The sequence below is a fragment of the Cupressus sempervirens genome, chromosome 5 (genome assembly GCF_028749045.1).
Source record: "Cupressus sempervirens isolate cs-2001-9-10 chromosome 5, ASM2874904v1, whole genome shotgun sequence".
Classification (NCBI taxonomy): Eukaryota; Viridiplantae; Streptophyta; class Pinopsida; order Cupressales; family Cupressaceae; genus Cupressus; species Cupressus sempervirens.
In genome coordinates, this window is record NC_143122.1 from 1054404484 (window position 1) to 1054423749 (window position 19266).

The 19266-nt window shown below is 35.5% G+C and overlaps 1 pseudogene; it reads right to left on the minus strand.

Moving 5' to 3' along the window:
• Positions 1–18129: 18129 nt before the first annotated feature.
• On the minus strand, positions 18130–18887 carry LOC149559577 (pre-mRNA-splicing factor CWC22 pseudogene; annotated as a pseudogene).
• Positions 18888–19266: the final 379 nt, after the last annotated feature.

The window sequence follows — 19266 nt, forward strand, 5'->3', positions numbered from 1 at the left end:
AGATATATGATACTGATGGAAAACTAATGGGGAAAGGTGATCAAACTAGAGGTGATCTATTCTACCTTGATATGGATGATGCTACTTGTCTAGTTGTAGAATTTGATGATGTGTGGTTATGGCACAAGAGGTTATGCTATGTTAATTTTGATAAGTTGGTTAGTACCGGTAAAAAGAGTCAAAGGTTTGTCTAAGTTGAAGAAACCTGACAATATAAATTGCAAACAATGTCAGTTAGGCAAAATGACAAAGTCAAGTTTTAAGAGTAAGACTCATATCTCTAAAGGAATATTGGAGATTGTTCATACTAACTTGGGTGGACTAACTGATATGCAAAGCAACAAAGGTGATAAGTATATTATGCTATTTGTTGATGATTATTCTAGGATGATGACAATTATGTTTCTAAAATAGAAATCTGATGCTTTCCAAACATTTAAGTGGTGCTTAGCAAGAGTTGAGAAGGAAATAGGTAAAATTCTAAAATGTTTGAGATTTGATAGAGATGGAGAATTTACATCAAATGAGTTTGAGATGTGTTGTAATGATAGAGGAATCAAAAGACAAACATCTACCCCAAGGACCCCTCCACAAAATGGAATTGGTGAAAGGAGGAACATATCTATAATGGACTGTGCTAGAACACTCATAATGGAGAAGAATGTTGCTTTGAAATACTAAAGAGAGCCTGTAAGTACAACTGTCTATACCATGAACTGTGTGTAACTCAAGAAAGGTACTCATGCAACACCTTTTGAACTATGGTATACATACTCACCCAATGTAAAATATTTTATGGTATTTGGAAGAAAATGTTATATTCTCAAGGATTCCAAGAATGTTAAATTCGATGCAAAAAGTGAAGAAGGTATATTCCTTGGCTATTCCACAAGAAGTAAAGCTTATAAGTGTTTAACACTAACAAAATTGTAGAAAGTGCAAGTGAAATTTGATGAATAAACAAATGTACATGAGGCTGAATCTATGAAGTAACTAGAGGAATATAAATCATTTGTATACTTTTATGAAGGTGTGCCTATTGATGAAGACGTTGTAAATCAAGTTGCAAATAAATAGTAAGTTTCAGTAACTGTTGAGTCACATACCATGAATGTCGAGTTGCATTTAGGAACTGAGTTACATTCAAGTGTCAAGTTACAAAATGAAGTTGAGGCACATTCTAATTCTAAGATTAGTGTACATGAAAGAGATGTTGAATTACCTGATAGAGAAGTACATAGTGATTTAGAAGTTGATAGACCAAATGAGGAAAATAGGAAAAAATGAAGATTGTCAAAGTACGTTAGAAGACATCACCCCAGTGCACAAATTATTGCAAATAAAGATGCAAGACCAATGACAAGGAACAAGTTGAGAAATGATATATGTTTTCTTAGCATGCATGAACCTAAAATAGTGAAAGATGCCTTAGAAGATGTTGAGTGGAGTAAAGCCATGAAAGAAGAGATTGAGCAGATTGAAAAGAATAAGACATGGACTCTAGTTCTTAGACCAAAAGATAAAAATGTGATTGGCACCAAGTGGGTGTATGGAAGAAAGTTAGATGAAAATGGTGAAGTCACAAGGAATAAGGCAAGATTAGTTTGCAAGGGGTATGCATAAGAAGAAGGGATAGACTATATATGGAAAAACATTCACTCCTATTGTAAGATTGGAAGGAGTAAGAAATTTTCTTGCTTACTCTGCATATAAAGGGTTCAAATTTTATCAAATGGATGTTAAGTCTACATTTTTGAATGAAATATTGGAAGAAGAAGTTTATATAGAACAACCAGAAGAATTTGTTGATGCTAACGATAAAAACATGGTATGTAATCTATACAAAGCTTTATATGGTTTGAAACAAGCACCAAGAGCATGGTATGAAAGGCTGAATAATTATCTTGTGAAAATTGGATTTGAGAGGATTGATGATAACAAAAATCTATACTTTAAGATAGAAAAAGGAAAAGGTATTTTAATATCTAAATTTTTTGTTGATGATATCATATTTGGAGGTTAGGATACTTTATATAAATCTTTTGCAAGTAAAATGAAGAAAGAATTTCAGATGTTTATGTTTGGAGGGATCATTTTTTTTGTGGGTTTGCAAGTACATTAGGTGAAATATGGTATATACATCACTTAGTCAAAATATGTAAAGAAGATACTGGAAACTTTTGGATTGGAAGATTCCAAGCCAGTAAGCACACCTATGGTGATAGGATCCAAATTGTCTATGAATGACGATTTAGTCGAGGTGAATCAAACGTTACATAGGTCTATGATTGGAAAATTGCAATGTGTAGCACATAAGAAACCTAATATTGCATTATTTGTTGGAATAATTGCAAGATTCTATGTTAATCCCAGGGAGAATCATTTGATGGCTATTAAGAGAATAATGAGATATCTGAAAGGAACATAAGACTATGGTCTACACTACAAGAAAAATGAGAAATTTGAATTGAGAGCCTACAATAGTACTGATTGGGCTAGAAATATTGATGAAAAAAAGAGCACTAGTGGAGGAGCATTTTCTTAGGAAAAAGGTTGGTTACATGGACTAGCAAAAAATAAAATTGCATATCTTAATCTATTGTTAAAGTTGAATATGTTATTGTTACAATAAATTTTACAAATATTGAATGGATCAAACAACTACATTATGAAGTTGATTATGTGTTGCACACATTGCATAATATTGTTATATTGTATTATTTTATTTTATCATGTAATGTTGTACCTAGGATCACCTAGATGAGCATGCAACATGGAGAGGTTCCCATGGGGCATTCTTGATGTGTTGTATTGACACATTGTGATAATATTTGATGTAATTATTTAATATTGGGGAAAATAACTAAATGTCCATTATTAAATGTGGGGTCAATGGGTTAGGTAGCACATGTGGTTTATGTAATACAACTTGGTGGTTTTGTGAGACTTGCTACTATATAAGCAACCACGAGGGTAATTGTAGAGAAAAGACAAAAGAGGCAAAAGGAAAAAAAAGAAAGTCAAGCAAGACAAGGCTTGATAGGTTAGCCAAGGGAGCATTTGTGAAGGTTGGAAGCATGGCATGGGATGTGTGGATTCATGTTTGTTCACATGGATTGCTTGGTTGTGACTATGGCTTTGAAGGCTTCCATGTTTGTATTGCAATGGTAATTTTGTTGAAATACATGGTGATGGATGCTTTTGGAGGCTGGGTTTTCCTTCGATGAGTGTTTCCTAGCATATATCTTGTGTCACATTTTTTTGGTATGTTGTCTATTCTCTTGCATGTGTATTTAAAGTATTTATTTGTTTTAGATATATTATGGGTTATGTGGAAAAAATTATAATTTTTATTGCAACTTTCCTTACAACACATGCAATCAGATTCTATAGAAGTCAAAGGTTGATTTTGATAGTTTAAATCAAATAGATTGGATTTTAATGTTCTTTTGAAGAGATAACCTTGACGATTTTTCCTGAGTGAGTGAAAGGACAATATTTGGAATTTTAAGATATTTGTGAAAGCAATTAGAGCATGATGGTTGGAGTTTTGCAACAACATATCACCACTCATCACACTCAAGTCATTTGAATAAGAAGTTGGGCAAGTAAAATAACAAAGTACAAGTTCCAAGGCAAGGAGCTTCCTATAATATTGATAGGAACTCTTTTGAAGATATCAAACACAAATATGGAACACATTGATACTGCATATTTTTAGCAAGCAATAAGTAAAGAGGATAGATCACCTTTGGCATGAAAAACATTGGATTATCTACTAGCTCATGCAAGAGGACATTCACTTGGATTTTGGTGCACCAAACTAGTTAGTTCGAGAATTTACAAAAATATGTGATTGAAACTCTAAAGCCATTAAAACTTTAGAAGGTAAGGTCATAACAAGACTTAATCTGGTATCTATTTCCATTTAATCTAGATTTCCAGTGAGGGAGGAATTCATAGAGATCTCCAAAAAAGGTGCTTGAGGATATTTCCTTGAAAATAAAAATAAGTGTTTGAATATTGTTTACAAAATTTGGTTAGATCAACTAAGGAAATGATGATCACAATTACCAAGGACTCTTCATAGGACACTTTCTAATAAAGATATTTCAGATATGATTTTTCTTCTTAGCATGGTGGTTGAGAATGAGATAACTAAGAATTTTCAAGATTGGATGTGTAAGAATTTGCCTTAGGGTAAAATTCATTGAGGAACTAAGAACTCAGACATAAGTAAACTGTAGACTAGAAAGAGAGAGTACGATCAAAATGACGATATATTCATTCAATATGCATTGTGTGAGTACACAAGGAGTGCCTGTATATAAAGGCCTCTAAGATACATCTAGAATGCCTTGGAATCAACTACATGATAAGTCATACAACCAGGCACATGTCCACCAGATATGGGTTATCCTCTATCAAGCATGGAAGTAAGTGCAATGATGAGAGGATAAGCCTACAAGGGTGTGACACGCAAATCAGCGTTGTACACAACATGAGCTAAAATTAAAAGAGTGTGAATAACTATGCTGTCAACATGACAACTTAGTGAATGATGCAAACTCCAGTGTTGTAGACACCATGTGCTGAAATAGAGTTGCATACTTCTATGTTGTCAACATGACAACTCAAAAAGGTACACAAACTCCTAAGTGTCTCACAAAATAAAATAATAAAATAATGCAAAATAATAAAATAATGCATTAACCTAAGTAAACCTAAGTAAGTGTAAATAATAAATATGTATTTACACCAACACCCCCCCTTAAGTGCAACTTAGGAGAATGCCTTTAAGCTTACAAAAACTAGGATGAAATGTATGATGGGTCCTAGCTACTAGGCCATGTTAGGGACCCATGTACATAATGAAATGCAATCTCTCATAAAGCAAAGAAAGAGGGAAAACCTCATAGGAAAAATCCTCACCCAGGAAGGGATATGAAAAGGGATACATGGATAGATGGAGTAATTAAGACCCCCCATTATGACATACATCCAATATATACAAAAGTGAAGAATCAGAAGAACTAAACCTCATATGAGGAAAAAGTCCCCCCATAAGAAATAAGAGGAAGAGGGACAAGGTAGCCCCCCCCCCCCCCCACCCCCACCACCCCCAAGAAAAAAAAAAAAAGAAGAATGGTGACTAGTGAGTGCTACTCCAAGGAAGAAGTTGGTCCAAGAATGCAGAATGAAGTTCCTCCCCTTTGGAAGAAACAATGACAAAGGTGCAATCTTGAAGATGTATGGTGGTCATAAAACGTGCTCAAGTATCTTTGTGTTGATGTTGATGTTCGCCCCTTCCAACTATGCTGAAAAGAATGAATGTAAATTTGGTAAGGATGCCTGTTGAACCTATTCCAATGAACCAACTATCTCCTCAACTGATAAAGAGACCTCCTCCAATTGTTGTACATAAGGGTCCATAATCACGCCAACCTATAAATATTGATCATGTGGAGAATGGACATAAGGGTCAGAGTGAGCCCTCACAACCACTGTAGAAGGTTCATCTTCATTAATGAGAAGATGTGAATCATCAAGGCTATCTCCCAAGTCTATGGTGTGTGACTCCATAAAAAAACTTGCAATGTCTGCCATGTAGTCATCAATTGAAGCTTGAGCTGGAAGACAACATTTACCCTAATGTGCTAGACCTTTCACTATGGTAATGTATGCATATGGACTATAGTGATGACGTGACCTCTCATTGCAACTGTTGATAGAACCCCACATGTCTGAATCTGTTGAAGCATTATCACTGGTGTCACTATTAGTTTCCATTGTGTATGAAGTGCGGTGAGGAGTAAAGGATAAGTAGGGTGAACTTTCCTCAAAGTGAACATCCTTCTCCACAAAGATCTCATGAGTCTCTAGATCCATAAGTCTGTAAGCCTTCACATTTTCTTCATATCCTATGAAAGTACAAGGCCTAGGTGCTAGTGCCTTGCATCCCCTAGAAGATAGGTTTGCCCATGCTAGACAACCAAAGACTCTGAAGTGACTCACAATTGGTTTTCCATTGCACCATGCCTTGAAAGGATTCTTCCCATCAAAGGAATTATGAGGAGACCTGTTAAGTATGTGAGTAGCACTGCTAATGGCTTCAACTTCAAGTGTTGGATCAAGAGACTTGTCTTTAATAATGCAACTTACCTTGGTTTTGAGAGTCCTAATCCTCATAGCTGCAACATTTGTCTTATGCAAACTAAATGATGGTGGATTCTGCAGATCAATTCCCTCATGTTTGCAAAAGTCTCTAAGTCTTCTATCCACATATCTATTCTCATTGTTCACCCGTAGAACCTTGATGGCTTTCTTTGATTTGTGTTCAACATGAGTCTTAAAGACTTGAAGGTTATGAACCACTTCATTCTTATGATGAAAAAAGTAGACCCATGTGAATCTTGAAAAGTCATCAACAAAAGTAATTATGTAGCGACTTTGGCTGACTAAAGTCACTACAAAAGGTCTAGCTAAAATCATGTGAACCAATTGGAGAACAACAGGTGCTTTGGAAGACTTCCTTTTATCATACTTCTCTTTGAGATGCATATCCACTAAACATGACGAACACTCTCCCTTAGAAAAGTTGATTTTAGGTAGACCTTTGACCATGTGTTTGAAGCAAAGTTGCTAAAGATAGAAAAATTCAAGATGACCAAACTACTCATGACATAGGTTAATGTGTGAATTAGAGTGAGTTAACAAGGCTTGAGAAGGAGACTTAGGCACAAAGTGGGAGAAGGAATAAAGCCTCTTGTCATCATTGAATTTTCCCACTACAACCAATGAATCATCTCTAAGACTATGCACCATTATTGAATCTAGAAGGAACTCAACTTTGTGACCATCTCCAAGGTGAGTGATTTGGTAAACTAATAGGAGATTGAAGCTAAGGTTTGGAATGTAGAGAACATCTTTTAATTCCCCGTTGTCCATTTCCACATGTCCTTTTCCTTCAACTTCCATTTTAGTATCATCTCCCATGAAGATGTGTGGTACCTTTGACTACTTCAATGAATAAAAATCTCCCTTTGAAGAACTCATATGATAGGAGGTACCTGAGTTGAGTATCCATTCCAAAGAAAACCTTGAATTTTCCATAAGTGCTTTCCCTTTACCCTTTGAAGAGGTTGGAGTAGAATCCTTAGAAGTACCTAGCACTTGCATTTTGTTCTTCCTAAGTAGGTTTTCCAACTCATCGATTCACTTAGTCTTGCAATGATGCTCATCATGATTTGGCTTTTTGCAATATGCACAAAAAAGTTTGTCCTTCTTTTCATTACTTCCCTTCTTGTTGGAAGAAGAATTCCCTTGCTGTGAGGAGGACTATTGTGTCTCAGATTGTGATTTTTGCTTCCACTGCTTCTTGTTGTTGTTGCTAGAACTTTCCCCCTTGACTTGATTGGTGCTCATCACTGGCCATCAAGGCTTTGGTCTTTGATGTTGTGAGAAGTCATAAGTCTATCAAGTGAGATTGTTCAACAATCAACATCTCTACAAATGCATCAAATGTGTGCTTTTGGTAAGCAGTTCCCATGGTTAACTTGTGAGTGTTAAAACTTGAAACAAAGGAAGCATACTCTGAAGGTACCCTCTCTAGGATGTGATGAATCATCTTGTCATCCTTCATGGGATTTCCAAAATCTTTAAGTAGCACCCTATACTCATTGACTTTGTTGATGTAATCCTAAATTGTGTCAAAGTTCTTTGGATCTAAGAGAAGTAGATCATCCTAACTCTGAAATCCCTTTTCTTCATCCACCTTAAAAATAATGTTTCAAGTTTGTCCCATACAAGTTTGGATTCAGTACGACTAGCAATGTGAAAGAAGAGATCTCTATGTACACATTTCATGATAATTCCTAAAGCCTACAGGTCTTATTTTTTTCCATTCAATGAGTTCTTTAGCATCAGTAGGTTTGGTAATTGTAAAATCAACATGAAGACTATAACCTTTTTCAACTAATATACTACATGCAATATATTTCCATGTAGAATAATTGTGTGAAGTTACAAATGGAAATTTAGATGAACCCATGATGTAAAAAATGAAAAGAGCACAAAAGAGAGACACAAGAACAAAGTACAACCCCCCCCCCCCCCTTTCACTCAATAAAAAGACCCCCAAAAAAAGATGCTTTTGGCACTTTATAAGTAGTGCATGTACAATGAGCCACTTGTCAAAATGAACAAAGTGGAATTTTCAATTTTTCTTTTACAACTACCTTTTGAGACCCAAATTTGTCACTAAGCACTATAGCTCATATGTACAACAATTTTGTAAAGTAACCAAAGCTTTACAATGCAGAAAAACCCTAGTTCTAAAAGTGAGATTTTGGTCCACACAACCTAGAATTTTACTATAGATCTAGAAATTAAATGAAAAATAATGCACTTTTAAAAAAAATAGAACCTAAAAAGGTGACTAGATGAGCCCGTATGGAGTGTTTGAAGTTGCAAAATGTAGGATTAAGTAGGTACAGTTGCCAAAAGATCCAATTTCTAAAAAATCCTTGCACAAAAACTAGAAAATAAAACCATCACTAGAAAATCTAGGAAAATTATACCCAATTTCAAAAAAAATTGCACCTGAATTGGAGTTCGGATGACCAAGTTATGGGCTTTCTAAGTTAGGCTGCCAAATCAAAAAGCAATCTAGAGAGGGGTCTAGCAGGAAAATTGCTATCTTATAATTGATGGTCAAATGGCCATCACAAAAATTATAATAGGCCTAGTTTTGATAGTCATACGACCCTCAATTTTTTTCTTGTGAAATGATGATGTCAGCAAAAAATCAGCCTCCTTGGGTGACGTGGCAACTGACTGGGTTGTTCATACAGTACGGTATGAACATGTGTCATATAGATACAGTACAAACTTTTTGATGTGTCAGGTATAGTGCATAATTTTCTATGTGGTTATACGAATAGTTTTGTCTGTGTTGTATGGCTTACAAACATGGCAGATGTGTTAGCTGAGTAAGCATTGACTAGATTCTGTGTGCAGTTGTGGGGCAAATGTGTGTCCACTTGTCAGTGTTCTATGTGTCATGTAGAGGGTGGCAAAACAATGTGTCAGGAATCAAAATTTTTTTTGGACATTCAATGCTATGGGCCATAACTTTACACCATGGCTAGAAATTTTTTACAGCAGCCGGAGATCACTTTCCAATGGACAAAAATTGCGTGCCGGGAAGACTGTTGAGTGGCCAGAGAATTTAAAAACACTACCAATAAAAGATTTGGTAGGTGCCAAACTTTTACAATCTTTTTTCCCACATGCATGGGAGAGTTGGATGCAAAGTGTATAAAACACTATGCTTGTAATGTTTAAACACAAAGCAAGCCACGATTGAGGAAAAGGTTGTCACAGTGTGTTTGGCTATCTGTCGTAAAGTTTGAGACTTGGCCACAGTTTGGTGAAGGCTTGCTCAGCCAAAATTTGATGCCAAATTATGGTGAAGCCCCTAGATTTAATATTGAGGATGCTTGCTAAATATTCCTCTATGCAAGGTTGGGATCTAACAACCCAGTACATACAAAAGTTTCTTTGCTACCTGCCCAGAGGATTAATTTTTTTTTGAAAATAGAAATAATTACAAAGATTAAATAAAAATACCATATCTGAATTAAAAAATTGCAGATCTAAAGATCATACCCGTGTTGCAAATCGGGGCCTTTAGGTGCTAATTTGCAAAAAAAATTTCCTCACGATTGACTTTTGGCTAAGGTAGTTGAGTTTATAGTCGATCTTCACCAAATTAGCATTTAGAACGCAATGGCAAGTTTAGATCTGGCTCTAGATGCTCCCAATTTTTGCAATACTTTGGATTCAAACTCTGGTGCTGAAGCAATGATCTCGAACAACTATGTGATGAGAAAATCTCAAAGCTCTGATACCATGTAAGAATCTTCCTTAGGGAAAAATTTACCTAGGAACTAAGAACTCAAACACAAGCACAATTGTAGACCAGAAAGAGAGAGTACGATCAAAACAACAATATATTCATTCAATATGCATTGTGTGAGTACATTAGGAGTGCCTGTATATAAAATCCTCTAAGATACATCTAGAATGCATCAAAATCAGCTACATGATAAGTCATACAACCAGACACATGTCCACTAGATATAGGTTAACATCCATTAAGCACGAAAGTAAGTGCGATGATGAGAGAATAAGCCTACAAGGGTGTGACATGAAAATCAGTGTTGTAGACAACATGTGCTAAAAAGGGAGTGCAAATAACTATGTTGGCAACATGAAAACTTAGTGAATGATGCAAGCTCTAGTGTTGTGGACACCATGTGCTGAAATAGAGTTGTGTACTTCTATGTTGTCAACATGAAAACTCAAATAGGTACACAAACTCCTAAATGTCTCACAAAATAAAATAATAAAATAACACAAAATAATAGAATAATGCATTAGCCTAAGTAAACTTAAGTAAGAGTAAATAGTAAATACATATTTACACCAATAGGATGTTTTTATACATCAATACCATAACTATCAGAAAACAATTTATTGATTGGGGAGAAATGATTTGATGTAACACCCCAACCTTGCTTCCAAAACCCAAGCTTTCTCAGGGCTTCCTTAGGTCATTCACCTGACCCACTAGGGCTTCTACACACCCTATGCTTCCTAGGATCTTGCTCAAGAGATCCTATTCCTTCAGTTGGAGGCACACCAACAAAGTAACATCATTGCTCACTAGCCTTCCCCAGTCCACCATCAACCCTCAAATCCACCTAGACCTCCAAGGGTGCTAACTAGTCATCTATGGTTTCTTTAGATTCCTTCTAACATCCAAGATCCCAAACAATTCTGATTTAATGGGCACATTCAACCCACAAGGCTTCAAACACCAAAATGCTCCAAAAAGGCTACGAGGAATTAGCCCTCCTAAATAACCAGCAAAAAGATTTCTTGGAAAAAATATTAATGACCTTGAGAAAAAATTATATTTATGGATACCCTTTTTAGAGTACCTCAAGACTCTGTAATTTTCCAACCCTCAAACTGTACGTACAACCAAAGTACAAAATTTGGCTAAAATAAGGGTTTTAAAGGCTTTATCGCTATTGTGATAGAAAACCACCTTAGACACCTTTACAAGACCTCTCCTTTGGACTGGAGCAAGGTTAGACCTTCTCCTTAATCTCTATGTGGTCAGATTGAGGCACTTGAACTCTCAATCCCCTCCATAGCTTGTTTTTTCGATTGTGATCCCTAACCAAGTTGCATTTGGCTTGCCTAGGGAATTACTTTAAAAATGCTTTATGTGCTTCCCATGGTCTCTCCTTTGCTGTACATAATTTACAAGGAGTCTAGTTACAAATCCCAAGAGGCCGTACATTTTATATGGTGGGAAAAGGCCCTAAGATTCTATTTTTTATTCGCTGCCCAGTTCAGAACAACAACCTGCTAACTTACAAAATAATTTATTCAACCACACACAACTCTCTATAACAACACAAAAACTAAAAATAGAATTTAAGCACAACTAATACTAACACTTCAAACTTAGAAAAACCTAAGTTTGATTTGTACAAAGCATGAAAAACACTCCAAAGCAAGAAACTGTTGTAACGTAGTAAAAATGTTGATTACAATTCTTAAACTCTCATTTCTCCTTCCTCCAACCTCTTGAAAAGGTTGAGTTTTACCTAATATAGTCTTGGAATGGATTTTTCTAACTACTTTAAGTGGTTAAAGGTCTCCCACAAAGAAGTTGCTCTTTTTGCATAAAAGTTACAAAAGTTGTCAATGACAACTTTGCAAAAAAATGAGCAATTTTTGCAAATTATCTATCCAAACTTTCTCTACTTGCTACCAAACTTTCCAAAAGGCTTAATATGGATCCAAAACACCTAAAAAGGACCCTAAAACACTTTATTTCCCTATTTGGCCCTCAAAAACAAAAAATTCTCTATTGAGCCAAATGAGCAATTTTTAGCAATTAGGAGCAATATTACATTGTGGGGCTCTTCTAACCTATCTAACCTCACCTTAGGACCTAGTTGATCCTATTATTAGACTAGTGATGTGGCTAGCATCACTACAAGCCAAAAATAAGGAAATACCTAGGTTTCACACTTACCCAACCTAGGTGCTCCTGCACCATACTCCCCTCCAACAAAGAACTCAAGGTGGATCAATTTGCAACAAATCTAGAGGTATGCCAACCTTCTTGAACTTTGTCTTAGCAACCCATGTAGCCTCTGAAACTAGTTTTTCCTTCCATTTTATGAGGTGTTCCATGTACACCTTGTGCGTTGTAGTCTTCTTTACCTTGAGTCTAATACCTTTTCTACCTCCAACTTGTTGTTTGTAGGTGCTGCAGCAGGTTCAAGATCTTCATGAACATTTGGACTGATCTAAGATGAGTCACCTTTGTATGGCACTAAGTCTTTCACATTAAAAATAGGGGATATGCCCAAATCGGAAGGTAAATCTACCTTATAGGCATTTGCTCCATATTTAGCCAATATTTTGCAAGGCCCTGCCCTCTTCATTTGTAGCTTAGTAGGAATACCTTTTTGAAGCCTTGCTTTGTTCAAATGGACCATCACATATTCCCCAACAACAAACTAAACATCCTTCTTCTTTTCATCCACCTTGGCTTTGAGTTTTAGAGTGTTGTCTTGAATAGTCTTCTTGACTTGCTCCTGAATCTCCTTCATGGTTTGTACAAAGTCTTCAGCTTGACCACTAATCTGATCCATGTTCCCAAGACACCTTAGTTCGCACACACCTCTTGGATGCATGCCATAAACAATTTCAAAAGGAATCTTTCCGGTAGTCCTATTCTTGCTATCATTGTAGGCATATTCTGGTTGTGAGATGATAACATCCCAAGTCTGACCATACTCCTTAGTTAGGCACCTAAGAAGGTTACCTAAAGTCCTATTAACCACCTCAGTTTGACCATCAGTTTGAGGATGGTAAGCTGAACCAAAAGACATGTTAGTGCCAAGCTTATTCGATAAAGTCTTCTAAAAGTGACTAGTGAATTTCACATCTTGATCTGACACAATTCTTTAAATGGAAGTCCATGAATCCTTACAACCTCTTTGAAAAACAAATGAGCTATATGACTTGCATCATTAGTTGTCTAACATGGAATGAAATGCCCCATTTTACTGAATCTATCAACAACAACATAGATGCTATCATATCCTTGCTTAGTTTTAGGCAAACCTACAACAAAATCCATACTTAACAATGTCATGGCCGGTTGGGAATTGGTAGAGGCTAATAAAGACCTGCATTGATCATTCCTCCTTTTTCCTTCATACACACCATGCATTCCTCCACATACTTGGTTACATCTTTGACCAATTTAGGTCAATAATAGAACCTTTGCACTAGTTCTATTGTCTTGCTAATACCAAAATGCCCACTCAAGCTGCCATTATGCTTCTCTTGTATTAGGTTCTCTCTCATGGAACCTCTTGGAATACACAACTTATTAACCTTGAAAAGTAATCCATTTTGCAATGTGAATTCTAATAATTTGCTGTGGAAGTGATTCTCAAAATTAGTACATACCTTGTATGCATCAGCAAAGTCACTGTCTTCTTTATAGAGGTCCTTAAAACACTCTATTCCAATGCTTTGGAGCTAAATATCTCAAACAGTCAAGACTCTTCTACTTAAGGCATCGAAAACTTTATTTAATTGCCCATTTTTATGCTTTATGGTTAAGTTGAAAGCTTGCAAATACTCCATCCATTTCAAGTGCATGTTACTTGGCTTCTCTTGTGTATTAATATAACTAAGGGCTTGGTTATTAGTAAAAACAGAAAACTCTTTAGGCAGAAAATAGTGTCTCCACTTCCTAAGAGACTAGACTAAGGCATAAAATTCTAGATCATAGGATGAGTATTTCTTCATAGCTTCATTTAGCTTCTCACTATAGAAGGCAACTGGTCTACCTTCTTGACTCAACACCCCACCCACTACTAGGCCACTTGCATCACACTCTAAGGTGAACAACTTTTCAAAGCTAGGCAATTGTAGGATGGGTTGAGTGGCTACTTGCTTCTTCAACATATCAAAGGACTTTTCAACTTCTAAGGTCCACCTAAACTTAGACTTAACTCCCCCCTTTATGATATCAAGTAAGGGTGCACAAATACCACTGAAATTTCTAATGAATTTCTTATAAAATTGGGACAATCCATGGAAGCTTCTTACCTTAGTGGTAGTGGCAGGTGTAGGCCAACTTAGGATAGCAACAACTTTCTCCTTGTCCATCTTCAAGGTTCCTTTAGACACCACAAAGCCTATATACACCAACTCTTGCTTGAAGAAGTCACACTTCTCAAGGTTGATAGCTAGCTTCTCCTCATGAAGCCTCTTCAAAATTGCTTCTACATGCTTGACATGTTCCTCTTTGATCTTGCTGTAAATGAGGATATCATCCAAGTACACCACCACAAATCTTCCTATGAAGTCTTTGAGCACTTCATTCATGAGCCTCATGAATGTGCTAGGGGCATTGGAAAGACCAAATGGCATCACAAGCCATTCATAACGACCATTAGTAGTCTTAAATGTTGTCTTCCATTCATGCTGTCTTAAATGAATGTTATTGTAGTTTCTACAAAAGGTGCAATGTTTTTTAAAGTTGTGGATTGTGAAAGAGAGGTAAAGGACAATCCTTTCATTGCAAACATTCTCATCCAAGCCATTGAGCAAGTTGGCCCTTTGCATCTACTTGCCTTTGCATTGAGCCTCGAGTTCTATGTGAATTGGTCCTCAAGGGGGGTATGACAAGAGTTGCCCCACTTAAGAGATTCTGAAGTTGCTAAAAGGTACAAGGGAGCCCTTCAAAGACTCTTTCCCAAGCACCTATGACATGCAGTGAGGTCTGAATTTAAGAGTTTTGAGAGCACCAATGATTGTGGTCTTGAAGCTCTTAAAGCCAAGAACAATGTTGATGCTCATAAATGGGGGTGCTTCCATGGAAAAATATACCAAAACTTGCAACCTATTGCCATCAAAATTTTATCACAAGTTCTTTAATCTTAAAATTATAATTTCTAATTTCTTGTTGATAAATATTCAAAACTCTCCATGCTATAATTTCAAATTTGTAAATCTTGATAGGTTGTTAGTTCATCATCATCCGAGAGGAATTGGAACACATACTCCTCCATCCACTCAATAAAATGCAACCAATTAAAATCCAAGAAGATAGATAACTTGGTCTTTGTGCATTCAAACTTGAATCTCACAACTCACAAAGCGAATACCTACAAAAAAGGGGAGGTAAAACATTGGGATGTTAAAACCTAGACAGAAGAGTTGTTAATCCACTTTGATGCACTTGCAATTGATGATGGTGCTCATGAGATACTTAATGATGTTGAAGCTGATCATGAACCTGTAGAAGTGATATTTAAGCTGATCCTGAGGCTGCAGATGAGAATATTGATGCTAGTGACACAATTGTGCTTCTAACCAGCAACTACCTAATGATGATGATTTTGTTGATGAGTTTTGATAATATTTGATCGCATGACTAATTAATAATGTTGGCATTATTGTTTTTACACTAAAACATTGATATGGTGTATTCTGACATTTTTTCATGCCATTCCAATTAAATTATTAATATATGTGGCGGTGTATTTTGCTAAGTTGCTTTAATATTAGCATAGTGGTGTATGAACTTATTTTCTGCAGCATATATATATATATTATTATTATTAAAAAAGAAAAAAAATCTTGGACAAGTGAACCCAATAAAAATTAAGTGAATTTCGAAGCCAAATATCAAACTCGCATCAGAACCAGAATCTGAACCAGCAGCTTAGTATTATTTCACTTAACACATAAAGTTACATCACTGGGAATCTAAATGTTACTTCTAGACTCCATCTTTGTCTCACTAACTTTGCAAAGAGGAATTTATGTTTGTTGGTTGCATTCTTGACATAGTGATGGTGATGACAGCTGATCATTGTTGCAGACTTAGTTTGGGGCTATTTTGTTGACTGGAAACTTTGACAATAGTGTAGAAGCTCAACAAAGAGAAATAACCTCTTATCCATTTCTTTCCTAAGTATTTTGATAACTTTTCTCTTTGAATAATGGTGGTCAATTCATATAATTAGCTTGTCACCTTGATTTTATGTTATTTTAAAAAAAATTAATACATTCATTTTGAAAATGTTTTGATTGTCTTTCTAATATTAACATTTAATATTTTTAAATACTTGATTTAGATTTAAATCATTTTCACCAAATTTTGGGATAGGGGAATGAGGGGAAAAGATGGGGGGGCAAAAGGCCTAAATTTGGGGATGGCAAGATGATTGATGGGGCTTGGAGCAGAGCTAATATAGATATCATACTTCAAAAACTAGTTATGAAGAATGTATAAGAATCGCATTTCAAATGAAACTGTGGTAAATTAGTAAAATAACAAAATTGCAAATACTAAATAGTAAATAGTAAAATACTAAGATATGAATTGTATGTGTCAAATATGACTGCTGATCGTGACTGATATTTTATGAACAGTGATAGAGTCATTTACCACTATTTATATGAAACCCTTATACACTGAGATTAACCATATATGAAAATGGAATTGGATAATCCGATAATCAACTCTTGTGCAAGTTTTTTTTTCTATTTTGCATTCTCTTATCCTGATGATGGATCATGGAGTGTGATCCGAAACGTCGATGGTATAAAAACTTAATGGATCATGGAGTGTGATCCAAAACGTTGATGCTAAAAATACTTACACAATAAAATCTAGATATAAATTGACACATTTCAAATGAACTATGGAAATCTGATAATGGTAACCAACTATTGGATAAATATGATAGTAGCAATAAAAATGGAAACACCAACATAGAAACCCCAGTTCTAATTTTTATTTAGTGTAGCTAGTGTAATCACTAATCAGCAATAATGTATGCAACATCAGCTGTAAACCTTCATAAAGCTAAAAGTGCTTTTCAGAAATGTGAAATTTCAAGTCTGGGGGCTTTCCAAGGGATGTAACAATTTGACTAAACTTCTTTATTGATAACTTAACAGTAGAGTGAATCTCATTTAAAGAAAAATGCTAACTAATAATTTTACAGACTGTCATATAAGCTTGAAAGGGCAGAAGTAGAAATCTTGATATTATTCACATCCCATTACACTGCAAATGTTTTCAGTTTTCACTAGTTTTCCATCCTTTTAGATTAAGCTAAACACCAAAGATTCACTAGTATGGTTTTTAAAGTTCCCAAACAACAGGTGCAAAAAGTACAGTTCTTTACATTTGGGGTTTAGATTAAGAGAAACCACTATCAATATCTCACAAAAAGTTTCCAGGTTTCACAGCCATCAAGAGCTTTTAGGATCCATTTCACAACCAAAGAAATATCCTTAATATACACAATTTGTAGGGTATATTCTCCCCTAAATTCTAGGTTTGCAACTTCACTCTCAACTGACTGCAAGCCTCCTACCTAAGTTACCATCTGATCGAAGGAAAGCTCTAACCATTTTTTTTTAAACTACTTCATACGTGAAGAACAATACCAACCTTAAGGAAAACTTGAAATTTCCAGCAATAGACATGAAATTATTATGCCACTTATTCATTTGTTTAACCATCTTCTTCATCACCAGTGACCACATGTCCCTTTAGTGAGAACATAAGCAATTTCGATTTAAAGGTACACCACTTGTTTGGACTACCTCAGTTTGCACAGGAAACAACACCATGTCACTAGAAAAATGGTGTTCTAATAGGACTTTATTATTTGGTAAAGACAAACCTCTATGGGGTGGCCCTAAACAATTATGCCTTAGTGAAAAATTTCAGTTTCAATAGCAAAGGAAGTGTCAAAGAACTACCCTATCTAATAAATTTTTGAACCTCAAAAGGTGAGGACAACATGTGATATTCCTTAGGGTAAAATAAAGAACCCCCAAGGACAGTGAAGAGAAACTGGTTAGGGTTCCACTTAGGTATGTATGGGGTTTTCTTCTTTAAACCAGCAACTAGAAGTATTTAGATCTGCCAGTTATATGCTAGCAACGATTGTAAATGCAGTGGTAGCACCTTCTTATCTGTTACATGTTGTGAAATCAAAGAATATCTTTCTTCAATTTTTCATAGTTTGCCTCATGCTCTATGAAATCAGGATCTGGTTTAAAAACATCTAGACTAGCTTCTTGATCAAGTTCATCTTCTAGGAAAACTTCATGTGTTAACTGATCCTCTTGCTCTACAAGATCCAATTTTGGATGCACAGCTGGATGACCCTCAAACTTTGATTTGCGAATTGCAAAAAGACCTTCAATTAAAAACTACACTCGTTTGTTAATTTCCCCCTGATGGAGAATACCTCTAAATCTTTCAAAAATCCCATAGAGACCCTTGGGTGAAAGGTCTTGCAACAAAGATCCACATTCTTTAACAAACCCAACAGCAACCTCTACACTATCATCTGTAGAATTCTCAAGTAAAAGAGTAAGCAGTTCCAAGGCAATGATCTCACTAAATGTGCAACTTGTTGATTCACTAAATGAGCTATGAATTTTGCTGCTGCTATCAACAGGTGCTTGTCATTGTGCTTGTATGCCCTTTTGAGCTGTAATATAGTCCTTCGCAAGAGCAGATTACCAACTTTAGGAAACTTGGTGTTAACTACAGCAACCAAGGCAGCAAAAACATCTATGAATCTAGGGGATGCCATTTGGGATTTCATACAGGACCTACAAAATAGACCCTTTCCACGGATCAGATTCTCTGCAAACAATTCTGGAATGATGGTCTTGATGTTGGATGCATTTACCTTATTTAGCAACCCATTGATACTCTTTCGAAGGGCATCCCATGTCATCCGTTGGTATCCAATATGAGATAATAGAGTTTGATCCATGTGAGACGAAATTCCACCAATGAGAAAAGAGGAGTGGTTGAGAAGAAAGTGAAAAGATAAGTCCCATTATAAATATGTGCATTTAAGTGTAGAGATTAAATAAAAGAATTTTTTTTATTCTCTTTCATCAACAAGAGATATTTAAGTGGGATTTTTATTTAATTAAAAGAGAGCAAGTTCTTTTAATTAAATAGGAGATATTTAATTAAATTAAAAGAGGGATTTTTCTCTTAATTAATTAAATGCGGATGAATTATTTAATTAAAAGAGAGGTTTCCTTTTAATTAAATGGGGACTTATTTTATTTAATTAAAAGAGGAGATTTTCTTTTAATTAAATA